This window comes from Callithrix jacchus, chromosome 22 (genome assembly GCF_049354715.1).
Source record: "Callithrix jacchus isolate 240 chromosome 22, calJac240_pri, whole genome shotgun sequence".
Lineage (NCBI taxonomy): Eukaryota > Metazoa > Chordata > Mammalia > Primates > Cebidae > Callithrix > Callithrix jacchus.
The window spans coordinates 30,903,165-30,922,937 of record NC_133523.1 but is presented as its reverse complement, the minus strand read 5'-3'; the positions used below and the strand labels follow the sequence as shown (position 1 = coordinate 30,922,937).

Below are 19,773 nucleotides of genomic sequence, written 5' to 3'. Positions count from 1 at the left end.
ACTGGGGACCACCTGCAACACAGTAAGCTGGCTACAAATGAAGATTTCTATTGAATAAAACTTATTGAGGACAGGGTCCAAAAATCTGCATTTTAAGCTACTATGGTTAAGGATAATGGTTAACGTCTGTAAATGCCAGCCCTGGCAACAGAGTGATGTACTATCTCTACAAAAAAAAATTTTTTTTTAAAAATTAGACACCTGTCTAATTTTTAAAAACATTATGCCTGTAGTCCCAGCTACAAAGAGGCTGAGGTGGAAGGATTGCTTGATCCTGGAAGGTTGAGGCTGCAGTGAGCCATGGCTGTGCCACTGCACTCCAGCTTGGGTGACAGAGCAAGACCCTGTTTCAAAACAAATAAAATAACCAAATTCCCAAGTTTCTTATAAATTTGTAAGTTCCAGGTTCATTGTCCTGGGAGAATTCTGAAAATGTCTGCATCCATACAGATGTTCCAAATAGAGAATATGAAACATCATATACTATTCATTTAAAGAATAGACTCAAGGAAGTAAACCCTTTAACATTTCTTTTTCCTTTTTTTTTTTTTTTTGAGATGGAGTCTCACTCTGTTGACCAGGCTGGAGTGCAGTGATGCGATCTTGGTTCACTGCAACCTCTGCCTCCTGGGTTCAAGAGATTCTCCTGCTTCAGCCTCTGAGTGGCTGAGATTACAGGCGTGTGCCACCACGCCCAGCTAATCTTTGTATTTTATAAGTGGAGATGGGGTTTCACTATATTGGCCAGGCTAGTCTAGAATTCCTGACCTCAAGTGATCCACTGTCTCAGCCTACCAAAGTGCTGGGATTACAGGTATGAGCCACCATGCCTGGCCCCCTTTAACATTTTTAATGCATACACTTTTTTTTTTTTTTTGGTAGAACTAATGCAGTGCTAGATTAAGGATGAATGTCAGGCTGAATCTACTGGCTCGTGCCTGTAATCCCAGCACTTTGGGAGGCCAAGGAGGGCAGATCACTTGAGGTCAGGAGTTTGACACCAGCCTGGTCAAAATGGTGAAATACTATCTCTATTAAAAACACAAAAAATAATTAGGTGGGTATGTTGGCATGAGTCTGTAAATCTAGCTGCTCAGGAGGCTGATTGGGAGGATTGGTTGAATTCAAGAGGCAGAGGTTGCAGTAAGCTGAAATGATGCCACTGCACTCCAGCCTGGGTGACAGAGCGAGACTCTGACTCAAAAAAAAAAAAAAAAAAAAAGAATGTTATTTTAGTGTAAATAATGTCTTTATACTCTTATTCTAAAAATTCTTTCTAGTATTTATGAGACTTCCAGGAAAGATAGTAGCACAGGCAGTTTGGCAGAAAATCCTTCCCTAAAACTAAAGGAAAGAAAAAGGAAGTTAAAATATCCCTACAAGCATGAAAAATTCTCAAATTCATACCATGAAATTTTATTAAATAGTATCATTCAGGTACAGAATGAGTGAGTTGAAACTGAAAGATCAAGCCCAGAATCCATACGTAGTATCCCCTGCCCTCTCCTCCCTCCAGAGAAATTTTGACTAGTACCTTCAACTTGCTAAGATGGGATACATCACACACACAGGTGTGATGAGGAAAAAAATGTGGAATGGCTACCTGAAGCTCCCTTTCTCTGATGGTCAAAGAGTACTTAAGCAGGTAGGAAGATTTTATATTTTGACCTTTATCCAAAAGGAAGGATAAGGAGAAAGGACTAAGAAACTACAAATAAATCAATCTCACCCCTAACCTCAGTATGATCACATCAAATAAAGTCTCACGCTTCCAAAGTAGCAGATGAGCTCATCCTGATACAAAGGGTTTGTCAAAGGTCCATCTACAAAATTAGAGAGGCTCTATTAGGTTTCCTAAGGCCTAATAGAGAGAGAGAGAAGCCAGGTAAATTGAGAGTGAAGTAAAAGAGAATTTGCACTTCATCTTTTGCAAAAAAAGAAAAAAAAGAGTTGAAAAATCATAGAATCAAGAAAAATTTTACAGTAAAGAAGGGAAGAAAAGAAAAACAGAGAGGCAATGATGGAAGAAAAGTAAAAAGGCAAAGGAGAAGAGAAGAATCAAAGAAGACATGGTCTTCATTTGCTTCTTCTATTATTTGAGAAGGAGTCTTGCTCTGTCATCCAGGCTGGAGTGCAATGGCACAATCTCAGCTCACTGCACCCTCTGACTCCTGGGTTTAAGCAATTCTCTTGCCTCAGCCTCCCGAGTAGCTGGGATTACAGGTGACCGCCAGAACAATGCCCGGCTAATTTCTTTCTCTGTATTTTTAGTAGAGATGGAGTTTCTCTATGTTGGCCAGGCTGATCTCAAATTCCTGACCTCAGGTATCAACCCACCTCAGCCTCCCAAAGTGCTAGAATTACAGGCGTTAGCGCATTTTTTTAAATCTTTTTTTTCCCCCACAAGACCGAGTCTTGCTCTGTTGCCCAGGCTGGAGTACAGTGGCGTGATCTTGGCTCACTGCAACCTCTGCCTCCCGGATTCAAGTGAATCTCCTGCCTCAGTCTCCCGAGTAGCTGGGATTACAGGAATGCACCACCATGCCCAGCTAATTTTTGTATTCTCAGTAGAGAGGAGGTTTCACCATGTTGACCAGGCTGGTCTCAAACTCCTAACCTCGTAATCTGCCCACCTCAGCCTCCCAAAGTGCTGAGATTACAGGCACGAGCCACTGCACCTGGCCTCATTTGCTTACTTTTTTTTTCCCCATTACCAGCAGTTTGACCTGACAGAGAGAACACAGTTTTCAAAAAGTAGATGAATCCCAGCTACTCGGGAGGCTGAGGCAGGAGAATTGCTTGAACCCAGGAGGCGGAGGTTGCAGTGAGCCGAGGTCGCGCCACTGCACTCCAGCCTGGTGCCTGGTGACTAAGTGAGACTCTGTCTCAAAAAAAAAAGTAGATGAAATACATTCAGTATTAATATTTATCACAGAAAATAGAAGAAATTTTCTGAAAGAACTGCTTTGACATTCACAAGAAAAACACAAAGCATAGACTCTTATGATTAAAACAACACTGAAAATGTAGCATGCAGAATTAAGGAATGAAAATTATATAAGATAAATAAAACTGCATAATTAATAAATGCATCAACAAACAGAACAGTCAATGCAGTAAAACCAAATCACTAGAAGAGAATAATTTTGAGAAAATGTAAACGAGATGTCATGAAATAGTATAGCAATAAAAAGGTTAGAGAGAAGATGATAGTTATGAAGATCCAACAGTTAGTTAACTGCTGCCCCTTAGGTAGATAAAAGAATAAGAGAAAATATAATTAAAGATATAACAGAATAGAAATGTCTTGACATGAAGGCCTAAATTTCATCAAAGGTTTTCACTGTATTTCCAGAAAACAAAAAATAAATCAGTACATTACAAGCCACAGAGACTTATGCTTTGCTGTATCAAAATAAAGAATTCAAAAAAAGTGTTATCCAAAGATAACAAATGGACAATAAATTCATTTAAGCACAGAAGTGTACATGACAATTTATATGGTTCTAGAACAGAAATAGTTCTGGAAAAGACTACAAAGTATAACAAACTAAGAACAGTGTATCACAACATTTTAACAAAAATTGGGAGATAAAAATGAATGGAGAGAGAGGAAAACTAACAGGTGGTAGTATCTAAACTTACACTTTGATCTCTCATCATGTCAAGTAGCAGTCACTTGATACTTTTTTTGTTAGCTGATACTAAATGAAGGCTTTAAAATTTGTTACTTGAAAGAATTTGTTACATTCTACTGTGGGTCTTCAAAGTAACTCATATTAGAATTTAAAACTAAGAGCATACTTTCCAAAATATGGTGTGAAGAAAAACTCTATCATATGGCAAATGAAACAAACTGAAAAAGCATGAAAACAGAAGCCACAGAATAAGAACGATTTGTACACAACAAGCATTTGAGAAACATGCTCTAATGATGGAGGTGGCTTAATCAGATTTGGGGTTTTCAACGCAATAGAGTTCTTGTAGTATTGTGAAGAACAAATAATACAAGAGAGATTGGAAGGGTACACATGGCTAGAAGATACTGTTACAGAACAAATGAGAAGTCCAAAAGGTTAAAACCTGAGCATTAAGAGTAGAAAGGTAGGCCAGGTACAGTGGCTCATGCCTGTAATCCCAGCACTTTGGGAGGCCGAGGCAGGCGGATCACCTGAGGTCAGGAGATTGGCACCAGTCTGACCAACATAGTGAACCCTGTCTCTACTAAAAATATAAAAATTAGCCAGGTATGGTGACTCATGCCTGTAATCCCAGCTACTAGGGAGGCTGAGGCAGGAGATTTGCTTGAACCTGGGAGGCAGAGGTTGCAGTGAGCTGAGATCATGCCACTGCACTCCAGCCTGGGCAACAAGAGCAAAACTCTGTCTCAAAAAAAAAAAAAAAAAAGAAGGAGGCATGGTAAACACAGAAAAGGTAGAGGACTACCAGAACTATTCTACTACAGTACATACATTAGCTCACATGCAATCAGTAAATAAGGGAATTAGGTCAGTACATTCAGAAATCACATTGGTTCATTTCCTAAAATGTTATTTATTTTTTGCGTTTGCAGTTAACAACAGCTAAACACAGCAAGCCACAAGTAGTGCTACCATTCCTGGCCACCTTTACTGTTTTTAAAGGGAAAGTTCTAAATTTGCTGAATTATTTGTTTAAAACCTTAAGCATTTTTTATTAGGTTTAAATTAGTGCTTAAATTACAAAGATGTACGAATTTCAAATGGTCTGCTCCTAATCCTAGTTTTCCCATTAATCCTGTTCCTCTTAGTGCATGAAGGCATACCTCATATTACAGCACAGATGCCTTTGCTTAGCTGGCAAAATCTGGATTATGTTCTAATCATTTTTTTTCCCCTCATAACACATAGTACTTTGAGAAAGAAACATTTTTACTCTATTATTCACTTTGGGATTCTACAGCAACTACATACTCCAATGTAAATCAACCGTAGGTAATGTGACTAGAGCTTTAAGCTGAAAATAAGTACTGTATGTCACTGCATTTCATAACATTTCTTTCAAATACTTACTGGGCACCACCTGTGCTAGATGCTAGGGAAACCAGTTCCTATTCTCAAGGAGCTCAGTCTATTTGCTTACTTGGATTTGATGTCACTGAATTGGATTTGAAGGTCCACTAAACACTCAATACCACTTGTAATGCCTCTAGTTGGTTCCTCACTTCCTAATCCCTGAAGCTGACACAACATTAGGCTTCAAATTAAGCCATAATACTACTATTAAGTCAAAATGTAGCTGAACAGATACTGATATTTTTCTGGGATATTTTGGGGATTATCATGAATTAATGAAAATGTAATAATTCAGCAGGCTTGGAACATTTAAGTAATATGAGGCAGGCACTAAATTTATGTCCCCACCCTCAGGGAACTTACAGTCTCGCAAGTGTGCTAAGTACTACACAGGAAAGAAAGCACACAACATCGGTTTGCTAGTGCTGCACAAATAAAGTACCAGAGATTATGCCCATTCAGAAACTTGTACACAAATGTTTATATCAGCATTATTCATAACAGCCAAATAATGAAAACAACCCAAATGCCCACCAACAAATGAACAAATTGTGATCTCTATGTATCATGTTATATATATATTTAAAAATATATGTAATGAAATATTATTCAGCCATAAAAAAACAAAATGCTAATACATGTTACATTAAGAGTGAAGCATGAAAGCATTATGCTGAGTAAAAGAAGTTAGACACAAAACATCACACAGTGTATGATTCCTTTTACATAACAAATCTGAAACAGGAAAAGCCATGAAGACGGAAAGCAGGTTAGTGGTTAACAGGGTATAGGGGATACGAGGAGGGATTACTTAATGTCTAGGGGTGTTTTACTAGGATGACGAAAAGTTTCGAAACTAAGGAGAGGTGGTAGCTGCACAACACTGTGACTACACTAAGTGCCACTGAACTGTACACTGTATAATGGTTAATTGCATGTTATGTGAATTTCAACTTCAAACACATATGTGCATGCACACCTACAAATACAGCCTACAAGAGAATACAGACAATAATAAAAGTAGTTTGGGGAGAATGGGGAAACTAGGTGTGGTTGTCCTCTACATTTTAAACATCATGTTGCTACATTGCTTTAATAATTTTCTTTTCTTTCTTTTTTTTGAGACAGGGTCCCTGTCTGTCATCCAGTCCAGGCTGGAGTAAAGTGGTGCAAACTTGGCTCACAGCAACTTTTACCTCCCAAGCTCAAGCTATCCTCCTACCTCAGTCTCCTGAGTAGCTAGGACTACAGGTGCACACCACCACACCTGGCTAATTTTTGTATTTTTTTTTTTTTTGTAGAGATGGGGTTTTGCCATGTTGCCCAGGTTGGTCTCCAACTCCTGGGCTCAAATGATCCACCCACTGCAGCCTCCCAAAGTGCTGGGATTACAGGTGTGAGCCACAGTGCCCAGCTAATAATTTCATTAGTCTTAAGAATATAATGAATTTTCCATTTCTAGCTCCAAATAATAACAAAAATTAATAGAAATTCCATGTCTTCAAAAAACAAAACAAAAAAACCAGGGTCAAATTATTTGGCAAATATCACTCATCTAATCCAGTCTCCAGAATTAGTCAAGCTCAAACATGATCCTAATGCCAAACTGGTCCATCAGTGTATTAATACTTGTACATACAATCATGGTAAAAGGCCAGAGAAGTGAGTTGTAGCAACAAATTTCCCAATATAATATCTCTATTATAAAATACCAAAAACGTTCTAAGTTTAAGCATGATAAACATATACTTAAAATACATACTTAAGTGAACCTAGTACCCCCCACCCCCCCAAATTGACACTAGGCTGGGCATGGTGGCTCACACCTGTAGTCTCAGCATTTTGGGAGGCCAAGGTGGGCAGATCACCTGAGGTTGGGAGTTTGATACCAGCTCTGTCTCTCTATATTAAAAAAAAAAAAGCCAGTTGGGGTGGCACACGCCTGTAATCCCAGCTACTTGGGAGGTTGAGGCATGAAAATCACTTGAACCCTGGAGGCAGAGGTTGCAGTGAGCTGAGATCATACCACTGCATTCCATCCTGGGCAACAGAGTAAGACTCTGTCTTTAAAAAAATAAATAAATAAATAAACATAAATAAATCAAAGCCTAAACTTTTTTCTTTTTTAGAGACAGGGTTTCACCATGTTGCCCAGGATGGTCTTGATCTCCTGACCTTGTGATCTACCTGCCTCAGCCTCCCAATGTGCTGGGATTACAGATATGAGCCACCACGTCCAGCCTTAACTTTTTTTTGACATGAACTAAAAATTATAAATTAGGCTCTCATGTCAAATGAAAAGAAAAAGAAACAAGTCTGTTGAATACAAAACTTTGGGAGCTACAAATGAAACACTGAATTATCTGAAAGATGCTTACAAAGTAAGTTAAGAAACTAAGACCAATTTCAAATGAAAACCTGGAATAAGACTTACGATGCAGTCTTAAAGTTAAAACTCCTCAGTCAAGTATCAGCTGCAAGATCTGGTCCCAACATACTCAAACTTAAATTCCAACCAAGATTATTATTCACAGTTCACAAATCAGGTTTTCTGTTCTCTATTATAGCTCTCCCCACATTTAGGGTATCCTAAATTTGCACTTGAAGATTGTAGGTGACAGTCAAGGTCTTACAGAGAAACAGACCCAATCAGGTGTGCATATACAAACACAGAACAAGACTAAAGGAATTGGCCCAGAGGATTATGGAGGCCTGGTATATCCAAAATCTGCAGAGCAGGCTGGCAGAACCCCTTGCTCAGAGGTCAGTCTTTGTTTTATTAAAGGCCTTCCACTAATTGGATGAGGCCCACCGACAAATGGAGGCTACTCACCATCTACTGATTTAAATGTTAATATCATATAAAAAATACCTTCACAGAAACATGATCAACTATCTAGGCACTGTGGACCAGTCAAGTTGGCACATAAAATTAACCATCATCCAACTCCACCTGGACTGAAGGAATCTGTTCTTCCTTTGAAAACCATACAGTATTCTATCATTCTGTCTCTATTACCCTTCTAGAATTTAAAGATCTTCAGAAGAAAGATGTATATCTAGATCATCTTTGCAACTTCCATAGAATCTAACACAGTGCTCTACATATAGCTGACATGTGAATATTTCTTGAATAAATCGCACAGTGAAAAAGGCTATTAAGTAAGCTATTTCCAGAAATAAGATAGTGTTAAATATAAAGGGAATTGAACTAAATTATAAAAGAAACTCACTTAGCATAAAATGAAAGAATGATTGTTTAGAGTAAATAACAAATGACATTGATAGGATGGGAAAGTGGGAAAAACAAAACCAACCTCAGCGTATTTAAAAAAGTCTACATGCAAAAGCAGCAAACTAGGAAACAAAAAAGTTACAGTCAGTATTTTTCTTCTCTTTCTGACATTTATACAGCTGACATTTATATGTACAGCTCTTGTCCATTCATGAACCCGTGCTGAAACTGAGATGCAGAAACTGAGGTATCTTAGAACAAGGTATTATATATGAATCTAACACAACAAGGAAGGTTTAATTACTTAAATACTAAAAAGTACCATATCTTCCATAATGCAGTACTCTTGCACTAGCCCTGAAGATAGAATGGCAGAAAGCTGACTCTGGGTTTTTTACTTAAGAGCAGAGCTTTACAAAAATAACATTCAACAGTCTGGCTCTTGGAAGCACATCACAGCCTGCTTCCCCAAACTCTCACTTTCTGCACATCTGCGCTCTCTTCTCTGGCCTCTTCTTCACCCTTACCCACATTACTTTCTTCCTGCTAGCAAATACTGCACTGAATTAAAACATTGGTCCCTCAGCCTCCACCACCTCTTCCTGTACCCACTACAAACCTAACATCCCTAACAGAGGCATTACTCCTAACAGAAGCATTACTCTTGCCCTTGTGTCTTCAATATTCTCAATCACCTCATGGATCACATGCCAAGCACTGGTGACTGGATGACAAAAACAACCTCCACCTCCAGAGTTCATAACTCAGATGATGTTCCTTTCACCTTTTGCAACATATCCTCAAAATCAACTTCTTCCCACTTAACTCTAGAGGTCACATCATCTTCAACTGAAAAAACTCCAGTCATCTTAAGGGCTGATCTTTTCCTTATAAAATCAAGAAAGCAATTTGAAAATTTAGATAAAGATGTAATAACAAAAAACAATACTGACTCCTTAGAAAGTTATTACGAAGCAAAACACATTTACAAAGCATTTTCTGTAACTGTACATAAGAGATAGCCTCTACATGCGGCTATTTTTTTTTTTTTTTTGAGATGGAGTCTCGCTCTGTTACTCAGGCTGGAGTGCAATGGCACTATCTGGGCTCATGGCAGCTTCCTCCTCCCAGGTTCAAGCAATCAATTCTTCTGTCTCAGCCTCCCGAGCAGCTGGGACTACAGGCACATGCTGTCACACCCAGTTAATGTTTTTTCTTTCTATTTTAGTAGAGTCAGGGTTTTACTATGTTGTCCAGGGTGGTCTCAAACTCCTCTGAGCTCAGGCAATCTGCCTGCCCCAGCCTCCCAAAGTGCTGGGATTACAGGTGTGAGCCACCGCACCTGGCCACATGTGGCTAATTCTAACTAATCTGTTAGGCACCAGCTTAAATGCTGTGTCCTCAAGAACCTTGTCTCTGTTGCTGTCTTTTGTTTCTTTTTTTTTTTTTGAGACGGAGTTTCACTTTTGTTACCCAGGCTGGAGTGCAATGGCACGATCTCGGCTCATTGCAACCTCCGCCTCCTGGGTTCAGGCAATTCTCCTGCCTCAGCCTCCTGAGTAGCTGGGATTACAGGCACACCACCATGCCCAGCTAATTTTTTATATCTTTAGTAGAGACGGGGTTTCACCATTTTGACCAGGATGGTCTCGATCTCTTGACCTCGTGATCCACCCGCCTCGGGCTCCCAAAGTGCTCGGCCTCCCAAAGTGCTGGGATTACAGGCTTGAGCCACCGCGCCCGGCCTTGTCTTTTGTTTCTTAACACTTAGCATAGTGTCTAAAATATAGTCATGGCAGGAGCTAAGTAATTCTCTTGAACAAAGAACATATTAAATATTAAGTACAGAAAGTTTAAGGGAGCAGAAAGAAAGCTTTTTATATGCTTGATACTAAGGGTGAGTATTAAAGAAGAATCCAACAAGTGAGGGGCACTCTAGACAGAGTTACAACATGTGCCCCCGCACCCCTCCAAAGCATTAGGACAAGCAGGGGGATAGGGAGGGAACACCTCTGGGAAATTTAGATTTTTATCTAGAAAGAAATGTAGTCATTAAAAATGGGCCGGGCGTGGTGGCTCATGCCTATAATCCCAGCACTTTGGGAGGCTGAGGTGGGTGGACACGAGGTCAAGAGATCGAGACCATCCTGGTCAACGAGGTGAAATCCCGTCTCTACTAAAAATACAAAAATTAGCTGGGCATGGTGGCACCCACCTGTAGTCCCAGCTACTCGGGAGGCTGAGGCAGGAGAATTGCCTGAACCCAGGAGGTGGAGGTTGCCATGAGCCAAGATCACGCCATCGCACTCCAGCCTGGGTAACAAGAGCGAAACTCCTTCTCAAAAAAAAAAAAAAATTATTTTAGGTGCAGTGGCTCATGCCTGTAATCCCAGCACTTTGGGACACCGAGGCAGGTGCATCACGAGGTCAGGGGTTCAAGACCAGCCTGGTCAACATGGTGAAACCCCATCTCTAATAAAAATATAAAAATTAGCCAGGTGTGGTGGTGGGTGCCTGTAATCCCAGCTACTAGGGAGGCTGAAGCAGAGAACTGCTTGAACCTGGCAGGTGGAGGTTGCAGTGAGCTGAGATTGTGTCACTGCACTCCAGCCTGGGTGACAGAGTGAGAATCCACCTAAAAAAAAAAAAAATTTTTTTTTTTAAAGGAGGGACATCAGCTAGATCTGTGCTTCAGGGCAAAAAATGCCACCAGCAGTGGCCATGTAAATACTGTAAGTAGTTTTTGCAATTGAGAAATTATTGGAGGAGGCTAGTTTTGAAGCAAGAAGCAACAATTTCCTAAATCATGGAGGGTGATAGCAAAGACTGAGAAAGTGGATGGGTATGAGGACAAGTCAGAATCAACAGAGCTTGAGAATGTATAAGAAAGAACAACATGAAGGATGTAAGATTTTACATTTGACTTAACATTGGCGAGTACTTACTATATGCTAGACACTATACATATTAATTTAGTTAATTCTCACAAGGATTATCTGCATGCAGAATAAAAGAAAGATAAAAACAACTGCGTGAAGATCAAAGAAAGCTTCTTTGATACATAAAGATTTGAACTGAGATTTGGCGATGAATATGCAACAGTAGCAGGGTGAAGTCAGAAGGATGAGGCAGAAGGATACACTGTATGTTTATGCAGCAAAAAGGGAAAGAGAAGTAAAGGGTAGAAAGGGATATGTGCTATGGGATAAAGCTAAATATGCATCAGAGTTGGGTAAGAGTTCCAGTTTCTCTAAGAACAGAGAGCCACTAAAAGGTTTTAAGAACTCAATTTGACGCTGGGTGCGGTGGCTCATGCCTGTAATCCCAGCACTTTGGTAGGTGGAGGCGAGTAGATCACCTGAGCTCAGGAGTTTGAGTCCTGCCTGTCCAACATGGTGAAATCCTGTCTCTACTAAAAATACAAAAATTAGCCAGGCGTGGTGATGGGCGCCTGTAATCCTAGCCACGAGGGAGGCTGAGGCAGGAGAATTGCTTGAACCTGGAAGGCTGAGGTTGCAGTGAGCCAAGACTGTGTCACTCCACAACAAAAGTGAAACTCCATCTCAAAAACAAAACGAAACAAACAAAAAAAGAGCATACATCAGCTACCAAAAGTAACCATTCTAGACTTCTGTTTATAAATTTCAGTAGAAATAAAAGGGCCATATGAGGACTAGCCAGTCTGAAAGGAGATCAAGTCTGACAATCAGAGCACACAGTGCCCATGCAAACAATTCAATACAGGAAAGAAGAGAAGTTTTTATTAAAATCTAAAAGAGTAGGCTGTGAAAGAAAAGACAAGTAAATAGAAAACAAAAAGCCAACATTGTTTTTTTTTTTTAACATGTTTATATATATACTGCATATTTCTCTGACAGTATGGAAAGAAACCACACTTTTCACTGAGTATGTTTTTGAAAATGTTTTTATGAAGTGCATTGATTCTCTACTTAAACACAACTATTTTGAAGAAACATACGTCTCTACCCCCAAAAAACTCAATAGAAGAATCAAACAGAAGGGACACTAGTGAATGCCAAATCAGTGAATCAGAAGACTGATTTGAGGAACTCCCTTAGAATCTAGAGCAGAAAGGTTTAAAAGCTGGAAAACAAAAATAAACAACACAAAGCATAAATGTTTAAAATGGACTGTCAGTAGGAGTTTCACAATGAGAAGCAATATCAAAGAATAAAGTTTTCCTGAGCTAAAGGCTTGATTTCTTGGGATCAGCATGTACTCCTTATAAGACAGGAATGCTGGAAGAAAAAAGCCCTACAAGAGTTCCAGTGAGAAGTGTGTGGGAAAGTCCCCCAATAACTACATTCTTTACATACAAGAGAGAATAACATTGGTATCTAACGCCTCACATGCCCAGTAAATGCAAGCAGATAATGGAACAATGCAGAAAAGATACCAGGTAATGCAAAATATTAACACACAGAGAGAACAAGATTTACCAGCAGACACGCAGCTCAGAATAACAATCCATAGAAATTTTCTTTGTTGTGAAGAAAAATTTCAGACAAATTTAATAGTGTTGAGTTGTGAAATAAGACCTCAGGGTCAGGCGCGGTGGCTCACACCTATAATGCCAGCACTTTGGGAGGCTGAGATGGGCAGATCACCTGAGGTCAGGAGTTCTGAGACCAGCTTGGCCAACATGGTGAAACCCTGTCTCCACTAAAAATACAAAAAAATTAGCAGGTGTGGTGGCACACACCTGTAATCCCAGCTACTCAGGAGGCTGAGGCAGAAGAAGCACTTGAACCTGGAAGGAGGAGGTTGCAGTGAGCCAAGATCGCACCACTGCATTCCACCTTGGGCAACAAGAGTAAAACTCTGTCTCAAAAAAAAAAAAAAAAAAAAAAACGGAAAGTCTAGAAAGCAGATCAGAGGTTGCCTAGGACTGCGGGTAGGAGCAGCTACTGATTAACATCCACAAAGAAACTTTTCAGTTTTCACACTGCTGAGAAAAAAAAAAAAAATTTCTTGACTTGATGAAATTGTTAGAAAACTGGACTAACTATGGTGATTGGCTACACAACTCTCATTTGCACTGTACACTTACAATGGGTGAATTTTATATAGTATGTAACTTATACCCAATAAAGTTAAAAGTAAGTTAAACCTACACTAGAAAACTCATACCCTTCATCCCAATTACTTCAATCTTCTAGCTTCCATTGCGCCTACTGATGTCAATTCCTGAGCCTTTCAGGAGTTTGGGGTGAAAGTCAAGTTACATTTTGGCTTTCCCCACTGTCTACTTAGGTTGCGGCTCTCAACTTGGTCAAGTCATTTAAACTCATCTATATGCTTTTCAGCCTTACAAACTGTGTTGATGCTGTCTCCTTTCCAAATCTATTTTGTCCTTTATGGGTTTGTCTTTTTAAAAAGTCCCTCTCAGGCTGGGTGTGGTGGCTCACGCCTATAATCCCAGCACTCTGGGAGGCTGAGGCAGGTGGACCATGGATCAGGAGATAGAGACCATCCTGGACAACAAGGTGAAACCCTGTCTCTACTAAAAATACAAAAGTTAGCTGGGCGTGGTGGCATGCATCTGTAGTCCCAACTACTCAGGAAGCTGAGGCAGGAGAATCCCCTGAACCCAAGCGGTAGAGGTTACAAAGAGCCGAGATTGTGCCACTGCACTCCAGCCTGGACGACAGAATGAGACTCCATCTCAAAAAAAAAAGGGAAGAAATTTTAAAAGGGCCGGGCGCGGTGGCTGAAGCCGGTAATCCCAGCACTTTGGGCTCACGAGGTCAAGAGATTGAGACCATCCTGGTCAACATGGTGAAACCCTGTCTCGACTAAAAATACAAAAAATTAGCTGGGCGTTGTGGTGCGCGCCTGTAATCCCCGCTACTCGGGAGGCTGAGGCAGGAGAATTGCCTGAACCCAAGAGGCAGAGGTAGTGGTGAGCCGAGATTGCGCCATTGCATTCCAGCCTGGGTAACGAGAGCGAAACTCTGTCTCAAAAAAAAAAAAAAAAAAATTAGCTGGGCATGGTGGCAGGCACCTGTAATCCCAGCTACTTGGTAGGCTGAGGCAGGAGAATCACCTGAACCGGGGTGGTGGAGGTTGCAGTGAGTGTGGGAAAGTCCCCCAATAACTACATGAGATGGTGCCATGGCAAGACTCAGTTTCCAAAAAAAAAAGAAAAGAAAAGAAAAAAAGTCACTCTCATGTAGTTTTGACAGGATTTATCAACAGGAAGAAAAGTAAAAGCATGTCCAGTTTGGTATCTTTACTCAACGGTTTAAATTTAATGTTGACTTTCTAAGATGCTTTCAGTTGGGCATTCTTCCTTATGGCTGTTTTTATATTTTAATCTCCAAATGATAAAACCAAGAGACAGACATGAAAATGTGACATAAGAGTGAAAAAGCTGTGGGGGGCGGGGGGAGGATAAACGCATCCATGAAGAATTAAAAAACAATAGCAACAAGGCTGGGGAGTGGGAGGCAAGAAAGAAATTAATCTGAGAAACAGCTAGAAAGAGGAGCCTGAGGGAGGGAGTGTGAGAGATAGAGACAATGAATGAACTTCTTAGATTTAAAGAGAGTTGACTCTTCAGATTCACAAGGTCCATAGAGAAACACTCAAAGCCAAACCAATTAAAACAAACAAACAAACAACAACAACAAACCAGTGTGGTTACATTTGTGAATTCAGGAACAGAGAATTCTAAAAGCTTCCAGAGAGAAAAGTGAGAATCAGACTGGCATCAGCAACCCCAGAATATCAGAAGAACACAAAGCAGTTAACTTCAAAGTTGTATAGGAAAAAAGACTCTTAATTTGGAAACATATAGCCAACCAACCAATCAAGCAATCAAGAAAACACACAGGTTCACTAAAAAAAATTTGTCATCTACATTTTCCAGGTATTTTATTTTTTAAATACAAAGATCCACTCAAGAAAAATTGGGAGCATTGGAAAGAATCAACTGAGAGGTCAACATTGGAAATAAGAAACAGGAATCTGAGTACCTCTGAACATATTAGTGAGAGATAATGGACCAGGTAGTAGGGGTAGTGAAAGGTCAAATTCTGTACCTAGTTTGAAAGCAGAGCTGATAGGTTCAGATCACATGAGGTGAGAGAGAGAGAGAGAGGAATTAAAGATGGCTCCAAGGTGTTTGATCTTACCAACTAGAACAGAGTTGTCATTTCATTAGATGGGGAAGACTAGCAGAGGAACAGGTTTGGGCATGCTGAATTGAGATTCTAAGTAGACATCCCTACAAGTAGAGATGTTAAAGAGGCAATGTGATATACAAGTCAGGACTTCAGAGGAGAAATCCAGGCTAGAGCTAGGAGTCAGTGACACACAGGTAGTATTTAAAGCCAGGAACTAGATGGATGACATCATCAAAAGAATCCAGATGATTAAATAAATGTTAACAGAGAGAAAAAAGGGGAGGGAACTCAGCCCTGAAGCTTTGCATTTGGCAGCTTAGGAGTTGAATCAACAAAGGAGATTGAGAGGTGACCAGTGAGATATAAGGAAAAAAATGGCATCAGATCAAGTGAAGAAAACACTTCAGAGAGAACAGAGCAATTGTGCCATGTAACTCTGACTGGTGATGTAGAATGAGACTAAGAACTGACTAATGGATTTGGCAACATGGAAGTCTTTGGTAACTTTGATAAGAAAACTTCATATGTAGGAATAAAAACCTTAGTAAAGAGGGCTCAAAAATGAATGAACACAAGTGGTTCTTCCACTTCTTCAAGGAGTTTTGCTATAAAGGGAAGGATAGAAATGGGGCAATCCTTAGAAAAGAGGAAATGCAGTTCAAGTACAGTGGGGTTTTTTGGTTGTTCTTAAGATAGAATAAATAAATAACCGCCTATCTGTAAGCAGACAGAAAGATACGTTAGGGAAGGAAAAACAGGGAAGAGTAGACAACTGCTGGAGCAATGTCCTTGAATCACCAACAGGAGACGAATGCTGCACAAGTGGAAGGATGGTCTTAGACAGAAGTAAGAACAGTTTATCCATATTGATCAGAAAAAAACCATAGAAGTTTGGGGGACAGATGCAGGTAACTGGGTACATGAGGGGTAAGTTTACCAAAACTCTCTTTGGTTTGCTGATCTTTTCTCAGTTAACTATTATAAAAAGCATGGTTTAAGGGGCCTAAAGTGAAGATGGGGGAGGAGGTGTTGGAGGTTTGAGGAAAATGAATGGAACAGCCATTTAGAAAAGTGAAATGAATGGATTATGAGGTACAGTGTGACTGCTAGGAAGTGACCAAGACTGCTGAGGTTAGGGAACATAAATTTAGGGTGAGGCTGGTCAGTACATCTGTGTTGATACAATCAGGGTTGTGATTTCTTATGTAACACAGCAAGAGGGGAAGCGGGTGGGGGCTGAGGGTATGTGTACTGATTGCTCATGGAGTTGAAGCAGGATAAAGAGGGAAATAAAGTTATGAGGGGAATGAGAGGACAGTAAAAGGCAGTAAGATTATGGTGACTGTAGACTACAGTAGTTGTGAATGACTGACAAGAGTTGGGCTACTAGAGACTGAGCAACTAGACAGAGATGAAGATGGTGGTGGGAAACAACATTAGGACAGCTATTCTTTATTAAGCACCAACATTAAACTAGTTACTTTCTTATCACCTCTTTTAACTATCAGAATGACTCTGAAAGATGAACATTATTATCCATCCCTATTGAAAAGATAAAGAAGGTTAAATAACTTGTTGCCAGGCATGGCAGCTCACACCTGTAATCCCAGAACTTTAGAGGCCTAGGCAGGAGGATCACGAGGTCAGGAGTTTGAGACCAGCCTGGTCAACATGGTGAAACCCTGTCTCTACTAAAAATATAAAAATTAGCTGGGCGTGGTGTTACATGCCTGTAATCCCAGGCACTTAGGAGGCTGAGACAGGAGAACTGCTTGAACCTGGGAGGTGGAGTTGTAGTGATCATGCCAGTGCACTGCAGCCTGGGCAATAGATTAAGGCTCTGCCTTGTAGGGGTGGGGTGGCACGGGGGGGTGGAAATAAATAAATAAATAACTTGCCCAGGACCAAAAGCTGCTAAGTATTCCAACTGGCATTTTGGGTCACATTTTCTTCCAGAAACAAACAAAAAAACCTCCCAAACTAGAATAAGGTCCTTGGGAATAAATTATTTTACAGACCAACTCACACGTTGTCCACTAAAAAATTTACTTCAGGCTAGACACTGTGGCTCAGACCTGTAATCCCAGCACTTTGGGAGGCCCAGGCAGGCAGATCACTTGAGCCCAGGAGTTAGAGACCAACTTGGGCAACATGGCAAAACCCTGTATCTACAAAAAAATATAAAATTAGCTGAGTGCAGTGGTGTGTACCTGTAGTCCCAGCTACCTGGGATGCTGAGGCGGGAGGTGTTCCCGAGCTCAGGGAGGTCAAGGCTGTAATGAGCTGTGATCATGCCACTACACTCCAGCCTGGGCGACAGAGGAAGACTCGTTTCAAAACAACAACAAAATTTACTTCAATGATATCCATTTGAAAAACAACTAATTAATATATTACTTTATAGCACCCTGAGAGAAAGGCAAATTGTTTCTATCTATAGCAAACATCTTCTAGCATGGAGTAATTAAATTCAAGTTAAACTATATGCAGTTATTGCTACCATTATTGTGGCACTGAGTTAAATAGAAAACTCTTGCTATGTATCCTGCACAGATAAGATTTCTTTTTTCTTCCTATTTCCTTCCTTCTACAAATTTTTTTTTCCTTCAGGTTTATGTTGTTTTCTCTACTGGCTCAGGAAGTCATGGCTTACTTTATGTACCCCTACTAGAAAATGAACAGTTTTGGCATTTTCTGAAAATGAACAATTCAGACTCCCAGAATTACCAAGTATTTTTGTGGACTATGTAGCAACAATAAACTGTTTCCAAGGTTCAAAGTTCTGGCAACATCACTAAATAGGGCAACAAAAAGAAACTGTGGTTTGAAGTTTCACTAGATCTTTGTCATTCTACGTAGTGATTTTGTGAACTGCTAGATTTAGATCCCCAAGTAATGCAAGAAATCAAATAAAGCACCCCACAGGTATTTTATCCATCACACAAAGCTCTTCCATGCTCTCCAATAAGGTCATAGTTTACGACTATGTGACTAACATCAATAAGTAGATAAATTATGCCAAAGGGGCAGACTTAGCAGATGATTAAAGAAATCTGTTAACAATTTCCTTGGTCTTATATCCTTCCACCAATCTCTTGATATTAAGAATAACTTATTTTAAAGGCAAGTGGCTTATAGAATCGTGCTCAACAAAGTCTCTTTTGCCAATGCAACAGCAACCTGATTTCCATTTGAATGATTATCCAGGTAAGCTAACTAAATATAAGAATTTATTTTTTGTTAAGAATTTCACTCATTTTAGCTTATTTAGGCAGCCTATTCACTTATAGACACAGGTGCAAACACAACTGGAACTATTCCATAAACCATTCATACATGTCACCACTGTATAATTTCTTCCTACATCCTGAACAGATGCTTCCTTTAAACTTTTAAGTGAAAATTATAATTGAGCTTGAGTCACAAAGTGAGAGTTTACCTCCCCAATAATGTTAATTATGTCATTAGATTTCATCCTCTTGCATCCCTACTCACGAAAATTCTTCAAGATTTCTTAATGTGAGGGGAGATATTTTAATTTTATAGGGAAATGCAATTGTGAACATGGAAAAGCATTATTTGGAGGTATCCCCAAGATATTTCTACAAAAACAATAAGGCTAGGCTCACTGGCTCATGCATGTAAGACCAGCACTTTGGGAGGATGAGGAGGGTGGATCATGAGGTCAGGATTTCAAGACCAACCTGGCCAAGATGGTGAAACCATGTCTCTACTAAAAATTAAAAAATTAGGCGGGTGTGGTGGTGGGCACCTGTAATCCCAGCACTGGGGAGGCTGAGGCAGAGAACTGCTTGGACCAGGGAGGTGGAGGTTGCAGTGAGCCGAGACTGCGACACTGCACTCTGAAGCCTGGGCGACAGAGACTCCATCTCAATTAAAAAAGAAAAAGAAGGCCGGGCACGGTGGCTCAAGCCTGTAATCCCAGCACTTTGGGAGGCCGAGGCGGGTGGATCACGAGGTCAAGAGATCGAGACCATCCTGGTCAACATAGTGAAACCCCGTCTCTACTAAAAATACAGAAAATTAGCTGGGCATGGTGGCCCGTGCCTGTAATCCCAGCTACTCAGAAGGCTGAGGCTGCGGTGAGTGGAGATCGCACCATTGCACTCCAGCCTGTGTAACAAGAGTGAAACTCCGTCTCAAAAAAAAAAAAAAAGAATAATGAGCTGAAATGCTAAATCATTTTTATATACTCACTCATTACCTAAACATCCTTTTCTCCTAGGAGCTCAGAGTCTGGAGGTGAGGGGGAGGGTGAAGACAAACAATAAACACATATGCAAATAAACAAAGATTAAGTGTAAGTTAAGATCAG

The 19,773-nt window shown here is 40.2% G+C and overlaps 1 protein-coding gene across 4 annotated transcripts in view; it reads right to left on the bottom strand.

The window, feature by feature from the left end:
- The window catches only part of LSM14A (LSM14A mRNA processing body assembly factor), a 61,475-nt gene that overhangs the window by 34,815 nt on the left and 6,887 nt on the right, over positions 1-19,773 (bottom strand). The gene's annotated exons all lie outside the window — the stretch shown is intronic.